This window comes from Otolemur garnettii, unplaced genomic scaffold (assembly GCF_000181295.1).
Source record: "Otolemur garnettii isolate 467f Iridium unplaced genomic scaffold, OtoGar3 scaffold00070, whole genome shotgun sequence".
NCBI lineage: Eukaryota > Metazoa > Chordata > Mammalia > Primates > Galagidae > Otolemur > Otolemur garnettii.
The window spans coordinates 8,368,037-8,383,647 of NW_003852465.1; the positions used below are offsets into that span (position 1 = coordinate 8,368,037).

The window sequence follows — 15,611 nt, forward strand, 5'->3', positions numbered from 1 at the left end:
TGTTGTTTGGCAGGTCCGGGCTGGGGATTCGAACCTGCCACCTTAGGTGTACGTGGCTGGCGCCTTAGCCGGTTGAGCTGTAGGCGCCGAGCCGCTCAGGCTGGTCTTAAACTCCTGAGTGCAAGCAATCTAATATGCCCCTTTTAAAGATAAGAAAATATAAATACTAGAATGTGTTATTTGGGGGCTCCTCAGGTTCTTTGAGTATTCACTAGAACTCTACCTATGCCCAGAACTTGTGAACTAGGGACACATTCCTTCATTCCACAGTTAGTCATAAAAAGGCTGAATGCCTGTTGGGGCTGAGGCAGCAGCTTGAAGCTCCCTCCTCCTGAAGGGTAATTAGTGTGAATGTCTGGTATCTGGAGTTCCCCTGTCCTGCGGAGAGTGAGGGGGGCTGCCCAAGTCAGGGGCAGCTCTGTGGAAGCAGGCAGAGGACAGTGGCCGGCCTGTGTGGATGCCCAGCATTGCTTCATGAGCTCTGTTTGCCTTCGCTGGGCAGGGACCCACAAGGGCCATGTATTTTTGTCATGTCCAACAGGGAATGCACATGATTTATTAAGTTTTTTTTTTAACCTGAGGCTTCCTCATAAAGAAGCTTTGAGAAGGCTGCAGCCAACCCGGTTATGAAAGGCCTTCCTTTCTTGATCTGTTAGATGAGGTATTGCTGACTGCTCTCAAGAATATGAGACCATGTATGCCCCATCCTATGTCTGGAAGGACTGGAGACCCCAGGAAAATTGCATGTGGATTTGTGCCTTGCTCCCTTATCCCTTCTCAGGCTTCTTGCCTTCCATATCCTCTAGTTGAAATTTCTACTCCCGAGAAACCTGCCCCAAGAGATCTCTGAGTCTCTAATCCCTGAAGCCTTTGGTTTCCAAGGTCTAAGCTTCCCTGGACAAGTCATTTGACCTCATTAAGTATGTTTTCTCTTCTGCAAAGGGTACTTAATCAGTGCCTCCCCCACCTGTCGGGAAGCTCTCTGAGGCCAGCCCTCATGTGTCTTACTGTCTCCCCAGCACCTAACAGCACCCTGTAGGTGTTTAGGAAGGGATAAAAGTGAGTAACAAATGGCAATTTATAGAATTGAATTCTACTGAATTCGGTGATGAGAAATAAGTAAAATATATTTGCAAGTGTCTGCTGACCCTTGGTAGGCATTTTAGAAATGTGAGTTATACCTCCATTTGAACCGGAGGCTCCCCTACAGATGCAGAATCAAGGACCCTGGTCCAGGTTGTGAGGTGGGGGCCCAGGATTCCACCCATCTCCTCCTGGCCTGACAGGGACAGCAGAGGACCTCTGTCAGTCTCCCTCCTGGGCACCCCTCCCCAAACCCAGCAGCCAGCCTCTTTGCTGTCCTAGCAGCAGCCCCTGTGGCCCCTCTGGGGTGGTGGGCGTCCTTATGTCGGCATAGCTAGGCTGGGCCCCTCTCCAGGGAAGGGGCTGGGGGTGTGAAGGACTAGTGTGTGTGACTTTGTTTATTTTCTCTGAAGGATCCTGCCTGAGCCCTGCTATAAAAATAACCTGCCTGGAAACCTCATCTCTGAGGGGGAGAAAGAAGCTTTTGTGTCCAGAGAAGCTGCTCTAACGGCCCCCCTGTACCTTCGCCTCAGCCCATGCATTGAGGAGGAGCCAGCTAAGGTGACGAGGGGCCAGGGCCCAAGGGAGAGGTGCGGGGAGGGGTGCGGTGGGACAGGCAGCTCAGCAGCCCCTCTCCCTTGCCGGCTCAACCCAGGAAGATCCAGAGGAGGAAGTGAGGGAGAGAAGAGGAAGTTAAGAAGAGGTAAAAACCCAGTTATGCTGAATATGCCAGGAGACGGAGGGAGACAAAGTGCAGCGAAGAGAAAGGAGGGTGGGAGGAGGCTGAAGTTGAAGGAGAAAGGAAACCAAGAGATGTGCGCAGGGAGAGACACAGAACCCGAGGGGTCGGAGAGACGGTGGTCATGTTTACAGATGTAGCTAAGGATGTGGTCCAGTTCCGAGGGAGAGGGCAGGGCAGGGCCAGGCTGGCCCAGCCACTCCCTGGGTTCCTGCCCTGCTGCCCTGCACAGTGCCCACTTGAGCTCAGGCTGAGACACAAAAGACAAAGGTCTCTGAGCACCCACCATGGCCAGGCCTGGGCTGGGCATGAGACACTGGCCTGACTTGGGCTTCTCACGATATTCCTCCCCAGGAGCCAGGGCCAACGGCCAGGAATGAGGCTGCATTGCACCGGAGTCAGGAGGCCTGGATCCAAGTCCCAGTTCTCCCACTTTGTAGATGGGTGGTCTTGTACAAACCAGAGTCTTCCAGCCTGGTGCTCTTATCTGTAAACCATAAATAATGAACCTGTCTGCCTGCCTCCTAGGGCTGTTGAACAGATCCAGGAAAAGGGGCTCTCTAGGGAGCATGGTGCCACAGAGAGGAAAGAATGATCCACTCCTTCAAGCACATTCTCTAGACACTGGTACTGAGCTGGTGCTGACCATCTGGGCTTAGTGACCAGCGCTGCCTCTGCTGCCTGAAAGCTATAGGACAGTCTCTCTTCTGCAGCAAGGAGGGCAAAAAGAAGCCCCCAGATTCACCATTTGGAGAGGGTTAGCTTCCAACATTAACCAAGTAGGTGATTGGTTAAGTAGTTCTTTGCTTATAGAAATCTCTCATAGATTTTCATCCTAAAGGCCTGGGATTGATTGACAGAATCAGAAACCGGGTAGGGTATGTGCCATTAAAGATGCTCTTGAGACTTCTGTCTGAGAAGGGCTTTTTGGCTAGTGGGCTAGTGGCAGGTGGCATGTTATCTACCTTGGCCTTGGAGCTAATGTTGTTTGAATGATAAAAATCAAAGGGGTGAATGGAAATGGGGTCCAGGATGCCTCAAGGTAACTTTTGGAGGCAGAGATTAGAATGTTGAGAGACCAAAAAGGAAGCTGTGCTTTGAGAATGCATACTCAGACAGCTCAGCTGTCCACTGAGGTGGGGAGAGTGTAAGGGGGCTGCAGAAGCCATGAGCAAAAGTAGGCTAGTGGCATTTTGGGGCATGCAGAACTCCCAATGGCCTGACACTGGGGAGAGGCCCAGGAGAGAAAGAAACAAAGAGAGGGGCTATAGAGGCATGGCAGGACTTTTGTTTTTGTTTTTGAGACAGAGTCTCATTATGTGGCCCTTGGTAGAGTGCTGTGGCATCACAACTCACAGCAACCTCAAACTCTTAGGCTTAAGTGATCCTCTTGCCTCAGCCTCCCAAGTAGCTGGGACTACAGGTGCCTACCACAATGCCTGGCTATCTTTTTGTTGTAGTTGTTATTGTTTAGCAGGCCTGGACTGGGTTCGAACCCGCTAGCCCCAGTGTATGTGGCTGGTGCCCTAACCACTGACACCGAGCCAGCATGGCAGTTCTGGAACAGAAAGCATTAAATTTGGCGTGGTGACTCACACCTGTAATCCTAGCACTCTGGGAGGCCAAGGTAGGGGGATTGTTTGAACTCAGGAGTTCAAGACCAGCCTAAGCAAAAATGAGACCCTATTTCTAAAAATAGCAGGGGGTTGTGGCAGTTGCCTATAGTCCCAACTAGTTGGGAGGCTGAGACAAGAGTATCGTTTGAACCCAAGAGTTTGAGGTTGCTGTGAGTTATGATGCCACTCTACTGGGCATCAACATGAGACTCTGTCTCAAGGACAACAACATGAGACTCTGTCTCGAGGAAGGGAAAGAGAGGGGAGGGCATGGGAGGGAAGGGAAAGGAAGGGGCTCAGAGATGTTAGGACTATGCCCCAGACTGGCCCTCAACCACACGTTTGAAAACTGATTCATGGTGGTTCCTAAAAATGGTTAGCATTTACTGTGTATCAGGCATGGCTCTAAACACTTTGCATGCATCATCAATTTGACCTTGTAAATGTCCACTACAGATGATATTGTGGCTGCCTTCCCCAGCATCTGTGACATTCCACCACATTACTTTATGCAGCTAACTTGCAATTTGGGTAGGGTTGACCCTTGTCCCAGCTCCAAGGGTAGGCCTTGGTCGATCTGGGCCAATCAGACTAATTTTATCACTCAGGCCAGAGAAAGTTCTTCAGGTTTATCCAAAGGAAGCATAGGGCAAAATTTGCTTTAGGGATGAGGAAAGAAAAGATCCCTCTTTCTATTTTGTGCCAGACTATGATATGTGCAGATATAAGGCCTGGAATTGATGATAGCCACCTTAGGATCACAGGTGAGCCATACTGAGGATGAACCAACATATCATGAAGCCAATGCCAACAGTGTCTCAGAGAACAAACTGAAAAGCCCTGATCAAACTATTCCTGAAACACCCATGATCTTCAGATTTTCAGTTCTGTAAATTAATAAAGTCCATTTTTATAGTTGAGTTGGTAGACTTTTTTTGGTAACTTGTCACCAAAAATATCCAAACTAATGCAGAATATAGGCCCAGGGAAGTTAAATAACTTGGCTAAGGTCAAGTGAGATACATAGTAAGTGATGGAGCTGGGATTCAAACCAAAGCAATATGAATCCACAACCCATGCTCTTATGGCAGTATCAACAAAACCAATATTGGTTGCATACTGATTGCATACTGATTGGTTGCACTATGCTTAGTTGCTTTTCATGTTCTCTTACTCTAACCTCACAACAGCCTTTGGAGGTAGAAACTATTATTATCTCTCAGTTCAGTGAGTGAATTGAGGCTTAAACTGTTTAAGTAACATGCTTATCATCATATAGCTAGCTCTCAGGCAGTAGAGCATGATATGAATCAGGTCTCTATGTTCAGTCTGTGTAAGACCCAGAGTGCTGGGCCTTCTCTCCAATCTCATGGGCAGAGGCTGCCTAAGAATGACCTGGGACAGTCTGCTGCACTCTTAATCAATTCTCAGAGGATGGGAGTTCAGGCCTGTAATCCTAGCACTCAGGGGTGTGCTCAGAGCAAGGGGCTTTAAGAATGGCTCCTCTGTTTATAACATGCCCAACAGGAAACTGGGATCATTGTGACGAGAGGCACAGAACTTGTGGCCTCTCTGTGAACAAATTCCCTACATGTGAAGAAGAAAAATACGATAAAATGTATGTGGTGGATGTATGGGTGATTACTGTATAATTCTTTCAACTGTACTGTATGTCTTAAAAATTGCCTAATTCACTCTTCTGAGTAAAGCATCACAAGAATGAAGAAGAATCCAATGTACTGAATCCTAATATGAAACCAGTAGACAATCTAAAACATACCCTCATAAAAGAAAAACTCAAATCAATTGGGGGGGGCAGTGGAATGAGGGAGAGGGGAGGAAGGTGGGAGATGGGAGGGCTATGGTGTACGGGACAATTATAAGAGGGGCTTTATCTAACAAATGCAATTAGCGTTACCTAATTCTTCATACCCTCAATGAACCTGAAACAATAAAAAAAAATTGCCTAATAAAATATTGGAAAAAAAAAATCCTAGCACTCTGAGAGGCCGAGGTGGCAGGATCATTTGAACTCAGGAGTTACAGATCACCCTGAGCAGGAGTGGGACCCTATCTCTACTAAAAATAGAAAAACTAGCTGGGCATGGTGGCAGGCACCTATCATCCCACCTACTTGAGAAGCTGAAGCATGAAGATTGCTTGAGCCCAAGAGCTTGAGGTTGTTGTGAACTATGACGACAGATGCCATGTCACTCTACCCAGAGCAACACCACCACCACCACCACCAACAACAACAACAAAATCTCTGAGGATAAATTGATTCCCCATTGTTCTATGCAGGTCAGTCCTATCTCTCCATGGAAACTTTGGAAACAGGCGAGCATTCAGTGAGGTGGGAGGCTGATTTTAGCCCAGTGTTATTCCAGCAGTGGGTGAGCTGCCTGGGAGACTGAACTCCACGGCTGAGGGGCCAGCAGGCCAGGGATTGCAGAGAATACTGGTGCCTGCAGGAGGCAGATGCTGGGCTTAACAAGGGAAAGCCTGTCATCCAGCTTTCCTTAAGTCTTTCCCTGTCCAGCCCTCAGTATCCCTATTTGTACAGTGGTTGGAGCAGGACTGGGCGAGGACTGAGGTCTCATCCAGCTTTCACATTCTGAAGTTCTGGAATTCCTGGAGGCAGGACTCCAGGTCCCAGCGTTTGCCTGAAAGAACAGAGACACGGCTGTTTGGCCAGCGTTGTAGAACAGTGGAGCTCATTGAGCTCACAGTGCCCTGAAACAGCAACAGTTGAACGGCACACGCAGAGAAGGCAAATTCATCTGTGGGTCTGGTGAGAGTCACTGAAGAAAATGTGGTGCTTGAGGGCTGTCCAAAGTGAGCCAATTTTCAACTCCTAGGCTGTGACAGTGTGTTCAAGTGACAGGAATAGTGCACTGCATTTTCATCTGCCACAGCTAGAGGAAAGGCAGGGCTCTTGGGGATGACATCCTTGTCGACACTACAGTGACCAAGCAACCCTCCATGGTAGGGACTCCTTAAAATGCTCCACTTCCCTTGCAGGCCAGCTCAGGTTGTGTTTGCAAAGCAAAGAGAGTAGAAATCTGCTTTGAATTAGACTGAAGCCATTGTTGTTCATGTGACCAAAGGGGTTTTCAGCAATATAAAGACCATGCTCTCAGGGTTGTGAGCCTAGAATTAGAGCGAGGGGGCCACCTTTTGCTTTACCAGTGACTAATGTAGATGCAGTGACTATTTTAATGTGCTTTGACATCTGCAATCCCATTTGACCTCCATTACAATCCACTAACACATTTGGCTCATATTATTCCCATATTAAAGAGGAGAAAATGAAGTTCAGAGAGGTAAGCCTAAGGCCCCTTAGTTAGCAAGTAATGGCCCTGAGGCTGGCCACAAGCCTGTTGGCCCCACTTTCTGTGCTCTTTTTCTTCAGCATGCTGCCATCCCTTTACCCTCACCTTTGGGGCCATAGAGGGCTGACTCTTCCAGGCTGCTTTTCCTCTTGTTTAGGGACAATGCAGAGGCTGCCAGAGCTAGATTCAAACCTTTACAAGTGCCATGCTTTGAGGAGGCTGGCATTCAAAATAAAAGCAAATCCGATAATAAAGTAAGTATGAAGAAGTTCAATGAAGTTCTAATTTTACCCTGATGGTGACATTAATGCTTAAACAAATCAAATACAATTTTTTACATAGCGCCCCTGCCTTCCTGGTGTCATAAGTAGCTTCTAGTCCACCTTTGGACCCTCTATCCCTGAGAACTGCCCACCATCACAGGCCCTAGGGTAGGGAGACAGCTTGTGCTAGATCAGGTGACTGGGTAGCCCACCTGGTGAGCAAACCCATCTGAGAGAGGTGTTCCAGGAGTGAGGCCAGGCAAGCAGGAGGAGCCAGGCCTGCCTGGGAAGAGCCTCATGCTCCCCCTTCCAAGGGGGACAAGGAAATGAGGTCACAAAGATGAGGCTCCCACAGAGCCGTAAAGCATATTCTTCCCAGGCTGGGAAAATGCAACAATGACTACTAACCTTATCCTCAGGAAGGAGACAGCCTCTAAGTTCAGAAGGGCCCAGCAAAAAGTGGGAGAAGAAAGAAGTCTTGGCAGTGTCCAAAAAGAGGACTGGAAAAGGGGTTGCAGAGTCCCGGATTCTCTACTTCCAATGAGGTTGACTGCACCTCCCAGAACTCTTTAGGGCTGGGGGCTCCTTCCTGCATACACTGGTTCCTTCTAGACTTCAGCCTGGGGTGAGGAAGGTTGGAATTAAGTTCAGGGGCATCCATCTGAATCCAGCAGGTGTATTTTCCAGTCTCCCTGTTTTTTCTTAAACCACAGAGGCTGGGGCTCAGCGCCTATAGCTCAACCGGCTAAGGCGCCAGCCACGTACACCTAAGGTGGCGGGTTCGAATCCCCAGCCCGGGCCCGCCAAACAACTATGATGGCTGCAACCAAAAAATGGCCAGGCGTTGTGGCGGGCGTCTGTGGTCCCAGCTACTTGGGAGGCGGAGGCAGGAGACTCGCTTGAGCCCAGGAGTTGGAGGTTGCTGTGAGCTGTAATGCCAGGGCACTCTACCCAGGGGGACAGCTTGAGGCTCTGTCTCAAAAAAAAAAAAAAAACAAAACCACAGAGGCTGGAAGGGGACAGTCGGATGGGGGGGGTGTGTTACAGGAAGAACAGGATAGGGGAACAGTATCAGAAGGTAGTTGGGAGAATGCTGAGGTTTTTTTTTGTTGTTGTTGTTGTTTGAGACAGAGCCTCAAGCTGTCCCCCTGGGTAAAGTGCCATGGCATTACAGCTCACAGCAACCTCCAACTCCTGGGCTCAAGCGAGTCTCCTGCCTCCACCTCCCAAGTAGCTGGGACCACAGGCGCCCGCCACAACGCCCGGCTATTTTTCGGTTGCAGCCATCATTGTTGTTTTGGCGGGTCCGGGCTGGGGATTCGAACAAGCCACCGTAGGTGTACATGGCTGGCGCCTTAGCCAGTTGAACTATAGGTGCTGAGCCGAGTTTTTTAATAATAATTTCAAGTTAATGAGAATTTACAAAATTTTTAAGTAATATCAAAATAGTGAGTCTTTCATTCCCTACCTCTGAAAGAAGTAAAAGGTGTGTGTGTAGGAGCAGCCAGCTTGCAGGCCCTCCACACTGATTCTTCCTAGTGCAGTCCCGGCTGCCCACCCCATCTCTTTGGCAGTCCTGCCCGTTGTCCCTGAGCCACCTGCCTTTCCAGATCCTGTGGCATGAAGGTGGGAAGGATCGGAGACCCCCAGATACTTGTGAAGCAGCCCAAGGTCCCTGAGGACCCAGGGCTGAAAAGTTTCTTGTGGAAGTTGGAGCAGTAAACAAAGAGGCCTTTGAGCCAGGCCTTGGCCAAGGCGCTGGAGAACCAGTCCCTGCAACCGAGCCTCTTAGCTGCCCTCACACCGCCTAACAGCCAGAAGCCCCAGGACTGGCGCAGGCAGATTGCTGGCTCTCATCTCCTGCCACCAAAGAAGACTCCTCATGCAGCACGGTGCCCCAGTGCAGCGTTGCCCAATTCATCTGAAATGTCACCAGGAATGGGATCATTGTCCTCAATGTCCTCCCCTCAATGTCCTCTTTCCTTCTCTTTTGACACTAAAGACTTTGGGTCAGACAGACCTACCTTCAGTGCTAATTTTTACCACTGACATGTAGAGTGGTCCTGAGCAACTGACAATCTCCCCAAACCTTGGTTTCCTCATCTGTGAAATGGGAGTAATGGTATTACTCACTTTATTGGTATTACTCAATGCCTAATACATATTAGGCACTCAATGGACATTAACTATTCCTAATATCTATCAATCTTTCATTTCATCTTGCTCCATGATCCTTGCTTGAACAAATTCAGCAAATGGGTCTATGGGATGAATGTCAGCCTGGCCTTGAGCTGAGCTCTTCCTAGATATGATGGGGGTGGTGTCATGGCCTGGGATACACGTGCCCCAAAGTCACTCCATTAAACAAACCCCAGCCAAGGGCAATAGGGGCCAAGCCCAGAGAGGACCAGAACTGGGAGTGGGGACTAGGGCAGGGAGGCTAGCCCTGATTTTGGATGACTGAGTGGACTGTAATGACCATGCTTGCCCACTTACAAAGAAAGTAACCCATGCAGGGTCCTGGAATGTTCAAATTCACTGGTTTTTAATTTTCAGGGGGTTTAAGGGACCTATAAGAAATGGGTTAGACTTCACTTCCCTCCCCAGGCACTGGGAAAGTTGGCAAGTGTTGGGTCCTAAGGAAGTTGTTCAAGGGTTAACTCAGTAGGTCTAGGCTTAGGCAAAAGGCAAAGCCAGAACCCAAGCTAACAGCCAGAAGCCACCTGACACAGTAGGGAAGGGTTAAAAGAGCCGAGTGTGGCTGTGTGTGTGTGTGTGTATGTGCGCCTGAGAGCGAGGCTGCATGTGCAAGGGTGCACGTCCCTCGCTCATGCGTGCTGGTGGTACAGGACTGGCCTGGGAGAAAGGTGCCGCACACTCCTTCTATGAATGGGCCTCTGTCTTCAAGGCTGTGTGAGCCTCTGTGTGTGCAGGTCCCATTAACTCACCCTCAGCCACATGTGGGAAGGGAAGGAGAGGCTTGGAGAAGCCCAAACCACTCAGAGTCCTTCTGGTTTTAGACTGAAGTAGAAGACACAGAAGAAAGAAATTACACAGACCCAAACTCATACAGAGAATAGTCAGTGCACATGTGCATATGCACGCATGCTCCTCACCCCTCTGGTGCCCTGTCATAACAAACGCTTCTCAACCCAACTGTTAACCTCTCCTTACCCAGCTGGGTACTTTTTTAGAGAGAATCTACAGCCAATGTCCTAAAACAGATTCTAGAAAGCTGACCCTATTTGCGTTGTGGCTGTCTCAGTCCTATAGTGAGAGTGCCTGCCCTGTCCGGGTCTGAGGCTGGGTGTGGCTGTTCTCCCTCTGCCTCCCCTGCAGCCCTTGCTCTGCAGGCTCAGCTCTCCATCCAGACAACAGGCCCACACGCACCACTGGCTGTGATGGACAGCCTTGGCTCAAGTCCAGTCCTGGGCCCCATATTCCCACTCCCAGTTCTGGTCCTCTCTGGGCTTGGCCCCTGTTGCCCTTGGCTGGGGTTTATTTAATGGAGTGACTTCTGTCTGGGAGCAACCCAGAGCTCAGGACACAGGGAGACGGTTGTCCACACTTGCTATTTTTTCACTGGAGGAGCCAAACCACAGTGATGGGCTCAGTGGCCTGGCTGGGCACCTTCCTCCTTCCTCCAACCCCACTAGCCTGGCCTCCAATCCCCTGGCTGGCCCTGGCTAGTAGTGGTCTCTGGTTCAGGACTTCTAGTTATCCACTGGGAGGCCTCCTGGGTTGGAGCCTGGTCTCCTACCTAAGGAGAAAAGGGAGATCTGGGTATGGAGGAAGTAGCCAAGACTGAGAGAGATCCCTGGGGACCCGAGGATTGGCCTACAGAGAGCAGCAACCGTACCATATTCCTCCCTCTAGCCCCAGTGCCTGGTGTGGAGTAGGTCCAAAAGATGAATAAATGGTTGAGAGGATGGATAAATGGATGGGCAGATGGGTAAATAAAGATTTTAATAGTCATGGAAGCATTCTAATAAAAGTCTAATTTGATTCCTGTGGGGAAAAAGAAAGAAGAAATCTATCTTTATAAGGTGCAACCATCCTGTCCCTAAATCTAAGGGAAAGCTCTCAGCCCAGCCCTTTACAGTATGTCTTTGAGATTCCTTGGAGGTCTGGGCTGGTGAATCTGGCTTTTCCTCTACTCCCATGCCTACTTCTCAGCTTCTTCTTGCAGAGGCCTTCTTGCCCCTAGAATATGCGCCCTGCAGCAGGACAAAGCAGCACTGAGTCAGGGTAGCGGGGGTGGGAGGAAATGTGGTTCCAGCTGCCAGGGGTGCCAGATGCCACAGAACTGGGCCCTGGACAAGATATTTTAGGCTGGGGCTAAAGAGTTACGTGCTTGGACCAGGGAAGGGAGAACATTTCCAGCACCCAACACAGAGGCCTGACATGCACTCCTTAAGTATTTATTGAATGAATGAATGAATGAATAGAACATTTCTATGTCCTCTTCCCTCTGGCTGACGCCCGCCAATCCTTTTATAGGGAGCTCTAGACCACTAGGGACCCTCCTCTGGGGGTAGAATGAATTCGGATCAGCAGCCCTGCTGAGGGAGAAAGGGACAATGTGTATACTACTCCCGAAGCTCTCCTCACCGTACCACCACCCACAACCCCCTCCCTCCCCTGCCTACCACCAGCAGCTGTTGTGTTAATCCAGAAGTTGGGCGCACCAGGACAGCTACTGAGTGTACATGAATGTGTGCAAAGGTCCCAATCTCTGGGAAAAGGCCTCCTCACTTTACTGGGGCAGGGTGTAGGATGCTGCATGGAACTGTTGGGTGTAAGGGATGCAGGTTGGGAGAGACAGCGTCTCTATACCACCGAGCCCAATACTGTGGCGTTTGGAGACTCCATTCCGGAGTCATGCTCCCTCCTTGAGCCAGGCCCAAAAGATGTTCTCTGGAGCTGAGATCTTCAGGGAAATGCTCAGACTTCCTCAGGGAGACTTGCTGCTGGGTGTGATCACTACTCTTTGTTGCAGTGTGCCTTGGGAGAGTCCAAGTGGGAGACTTCCCTGTGAATCAGATCTAGGAAGCCAGGGTTTTGAGGCTCAAAGAGGCTTGCCTCTTTTTCAGCATGAGTTAAGCCCATTTTCTGAGCTGACACAGGAGAGCTGTTGGCTCAGGGCAGGCAAGGAAAAGCTTCATGAGCCAAGGGAAAACAATTAGGAGTAATTATCATCAAGAGAGGCCTCCAGTGAGGGGTGAGGGTGGGAAAGGCCATCTGTTTAGGAGGAAGATGAAAGTGGTAGACTGATTTTGGGGAAAAGCTAGGAGAGTGGGAGGAAGGGTTGAGAGAGTGCGTGCTGTCTTTCTTCTCCAGTAAGAAAGGCAGGAACCCTTCCCCCAGCCTCTATGGGGCCAAGGGGCTCAGGGCATGGGGTTGGGAGGTGGAAAAGAGGGTGGGCACAGGGCTCAGCATTCCTGAGATTCTTTAATCAGTAGCAATGGCAGAGAAAACCACACTGAGGACATAGGGCATGAGACATAGACTGAGGGGATAGCCTAAGTTTCCTGCAAGAGTAGGTATCCAGTTTATACCCACAGACTCACCTACTTGTATGCTTGGTTCTTGGGGCCCTCTGTGGGGATGAGCTGGATCTTGGGGGGTCTCCCTACCACACTACCCTACTCCTTAGGCTTCCTCTTATGTATTAGGACCCTTGAGGAAGAAGACTTTTAGTAATGTGGGTAGCCAAGAGCTGAGAATGAAAGTGGGAGGTGTAAGGAAAAAGGAATAAGAGTTGGCATAAGGAGTAATGGAAATTCTTTTGTGCCCCTTACCCCCCATCCCCTCCACCCCTGTATCTGGAGAAGCCAAAGAAAATGAACCCAAAGGCAGAAGGAACCTACCATTCCCCTCTACCCTCCAAACTAATGTGAAAAGACAAAGGAAGACATCAATCCTGCTCATGAGAGAAAAGAGGCAGGACGATTTCATGGACCTCATGGAAGCTTCTCCTTGGTCTCTCTCTAGAGAGACCCCATGGCATCTACGGTAGGTGTTTTCCCTGCTGAGATGAAACAGTGTTGGCTGTGTGGAAGCGGCAGATCCTGGCCCCTTTAAGGGTTTAGGAGCCATATGCTGTTAGTTTGCAGTTCTCTTTCTTTCTTTTTTTTTTTAGACAGTCTTCCTCTGTCACCCTGGGTAGAGTGCCATCATAGCTAACAGCAACCTCAACCTCCTGAGTTGCCTGGACTACAGGCACCTGCCACAACACCTGGCTAGGTTTTTTTCTATATTTAGTAGAGATGGGGGTCTTGCTCTTGCTCAGGCTGGTCTGCAACTTCTGAGCTCAGGCAATCCACCCGCCTCGGCCTCACAGAGTACTAGGATTATAGGTGTGAGCCACCACACCCGGCCCAGTCGCTGTTTCTATTACTGACAATCTGTGACTTGAGGCATGTTATTCAGTCCCCATGTCCTCATTTTCGCATCTGAGAAAGGGATATAATAATGGGAACTACATCATAGACTGATGAGGATTAGATGAAGTAATGCATGTACAAAGTGTCTGGCATCAAAGTCTGGGGCCACTGTGGTAACTACTATTAATGCCATTGGAAGGCTGGGTGTGGTGTCATGCCTGTAATCCTAGAATTCTGGGAGGCTGAGCCAGGTGGATTCCCTAAGCTTATAGGTTCGAGATCAGCCTGAGCCAGAGTGAGACCTCATCTCTAAGAAAAAGCTGGGCATTGTGGAGGGCACCTGTAGTCCTAGTTACTTGGGAGGCTGAGGCAAGAGAATCGCTTAAGCCTAAGAGTTTGAGGTTGCTGTGAGCTTTGACACCATGGCACTCTACCAAGGACAACAAAGTGAGACAAGGTCTCAAAAAAAAAAAAATATATATATAAAATTAATGCCACTGGGAGAAGACAGCTCTAAATGCTAAGTGGATGATGAACTTAAAGCTGGAGACCTTGAGGTAGGAGGCACTACAAACCAGTCACGAGGAGGTAAGAACGTGGAATAGGATGGAGTCTATCAAACTAGAAGGGAAGCACAAAGATGCTAAATAATAGTATGCAGATTCATTCATTCCTTCAACCGTTCTAGGCATCCGAGATGCACAATGAACAGAACAGACATATCAGTGTGAGGTGGATAAAACAAATCAGTAAATACAGATTGAGCATCTCAAATATGAAATCCAAAACACTTCAAAATTTGAAACTGTTTTTGCGTTGATATGAAGCTCAAAAGGAAATGCTCATTGGAGTATTTTGAGTTTCAAATTTCAGATTTGGGATGCTCAACCACAAGTATAATGCAAATATTCCAAAATCTGAAAAAATCCAAAATCCAAACCACTTCTGGGTCCCAAGCATTTCAGATAAGGGATATTCAACTTGACTCAATAAAGTCAGATGCTGATAAGTACTATGGAGAAATAATGAGGGTAAGGAAGCTACAGACTGTACGAATTGGGATGAGGAACGATTCCATCAGAGCCCAGGGAAAGCAGTGAGCAGAATGGCCCCAAGGTGAAAGCAAGCTTGGCTTCTTGACAAAGCGGAGGCCAGTGTGGCCAAAGCAGAGGGAGCCGGAAGAGTGATGAGGATGCTGAGAGAATGGTGGGTTAGCTGCACAAGGCCTTGTAGGCCATGGTAGGCAGAGATGAAGGGCTGCTGGAAATGGGGCATTGGCAGGTTCAGGAAGTGTCTGTTCAATGAAGGATTTATTGAGGGGGAAAAGAACAGGCACCCCACTCCTTTCCCTTTGTAACTTTCTGAAGAGTCCAAGACCAGGGAGTGGCTGGAGAGACCACTGGACTATGACTCATGCTCAGGTACCCACTTTGAAGGACAATCTTTTCCATTTGGTGATAGACAAAATCCAGGCAATCATCAGCTATCCATAACCACATTCAGGAACCAGAAAAAAGAAGGTGGCTTGAAGGTTTCCCTCCTCATTCCAACCATTTTCAAATGGCTGAAAAATCTTAACCACGCCTCTCCAAACCCTTAAACCTTGAGAACATCCTGGGGACTACAGGGAGTCTCCTTACCCAACATAGATAAAACCGTTTCTCTAACATAGCAGAGGTTTGGGAAGTTGGTGCTTTTTCATCTTTTGCTCTTTGAGTTTTACAGGCAAAGCCATGGGAAGGTTCTATTGTGAGGAGAGAGGGCTGCCGGAGAGGGGCAAGGAGACCGGCAAGGAGACAAGGGCTGCAGTTAGCAGGATGGGCTGGAGTCCTGACTGGCATGTTTGGCCTCAGGAGGGTCCTCTGGCAGGCTCCACAAACAGGTTTGGTTTTTCAAAAGTGCCAGAGAACCACAGATTTGCATGTTATTTGCGTTTCAGGCTTCACTTCCAGGTATGTGGAATGAAATAAATGAATGAACAGTATTCAGACTCCTGAGTAAGGGGTGGGCTCAGAAATCCAGACCACACTGAGGATCCAATCACTGGTCCGGCTTGGATCAGGAGACACAGACACAGACAGAGACGGAACAAACAGTTACAGAGACAGGGAGACCGTCTTAGAGAGACAAACACCATCAAGTCCTTTCTACCAGGGAGTTTCCAATCAAAGCAAGGAAGCAGAATCCAGAGT

At 49.0% G+C, this 15,611-nt stretch overlaps 1 non-coding gene across 1 annotated transcript; it reads left to right on the forward strand.

Annotated features, from left to right (window-relative positions):
- The first annotated feature begins 4,904 nt into the window (after positions 1–4,904).
- Positions 4,905–5,033, forward strand: LOC111726552. The gene has a single exon (XR_002774306.1). It is a non-coding gene; the product is annotated as a small nucleolar RNA SNORA11 (small nucleolar RNA).
- Positions 5,034–15,611: the final 10,578 nt, after the last annotated feature.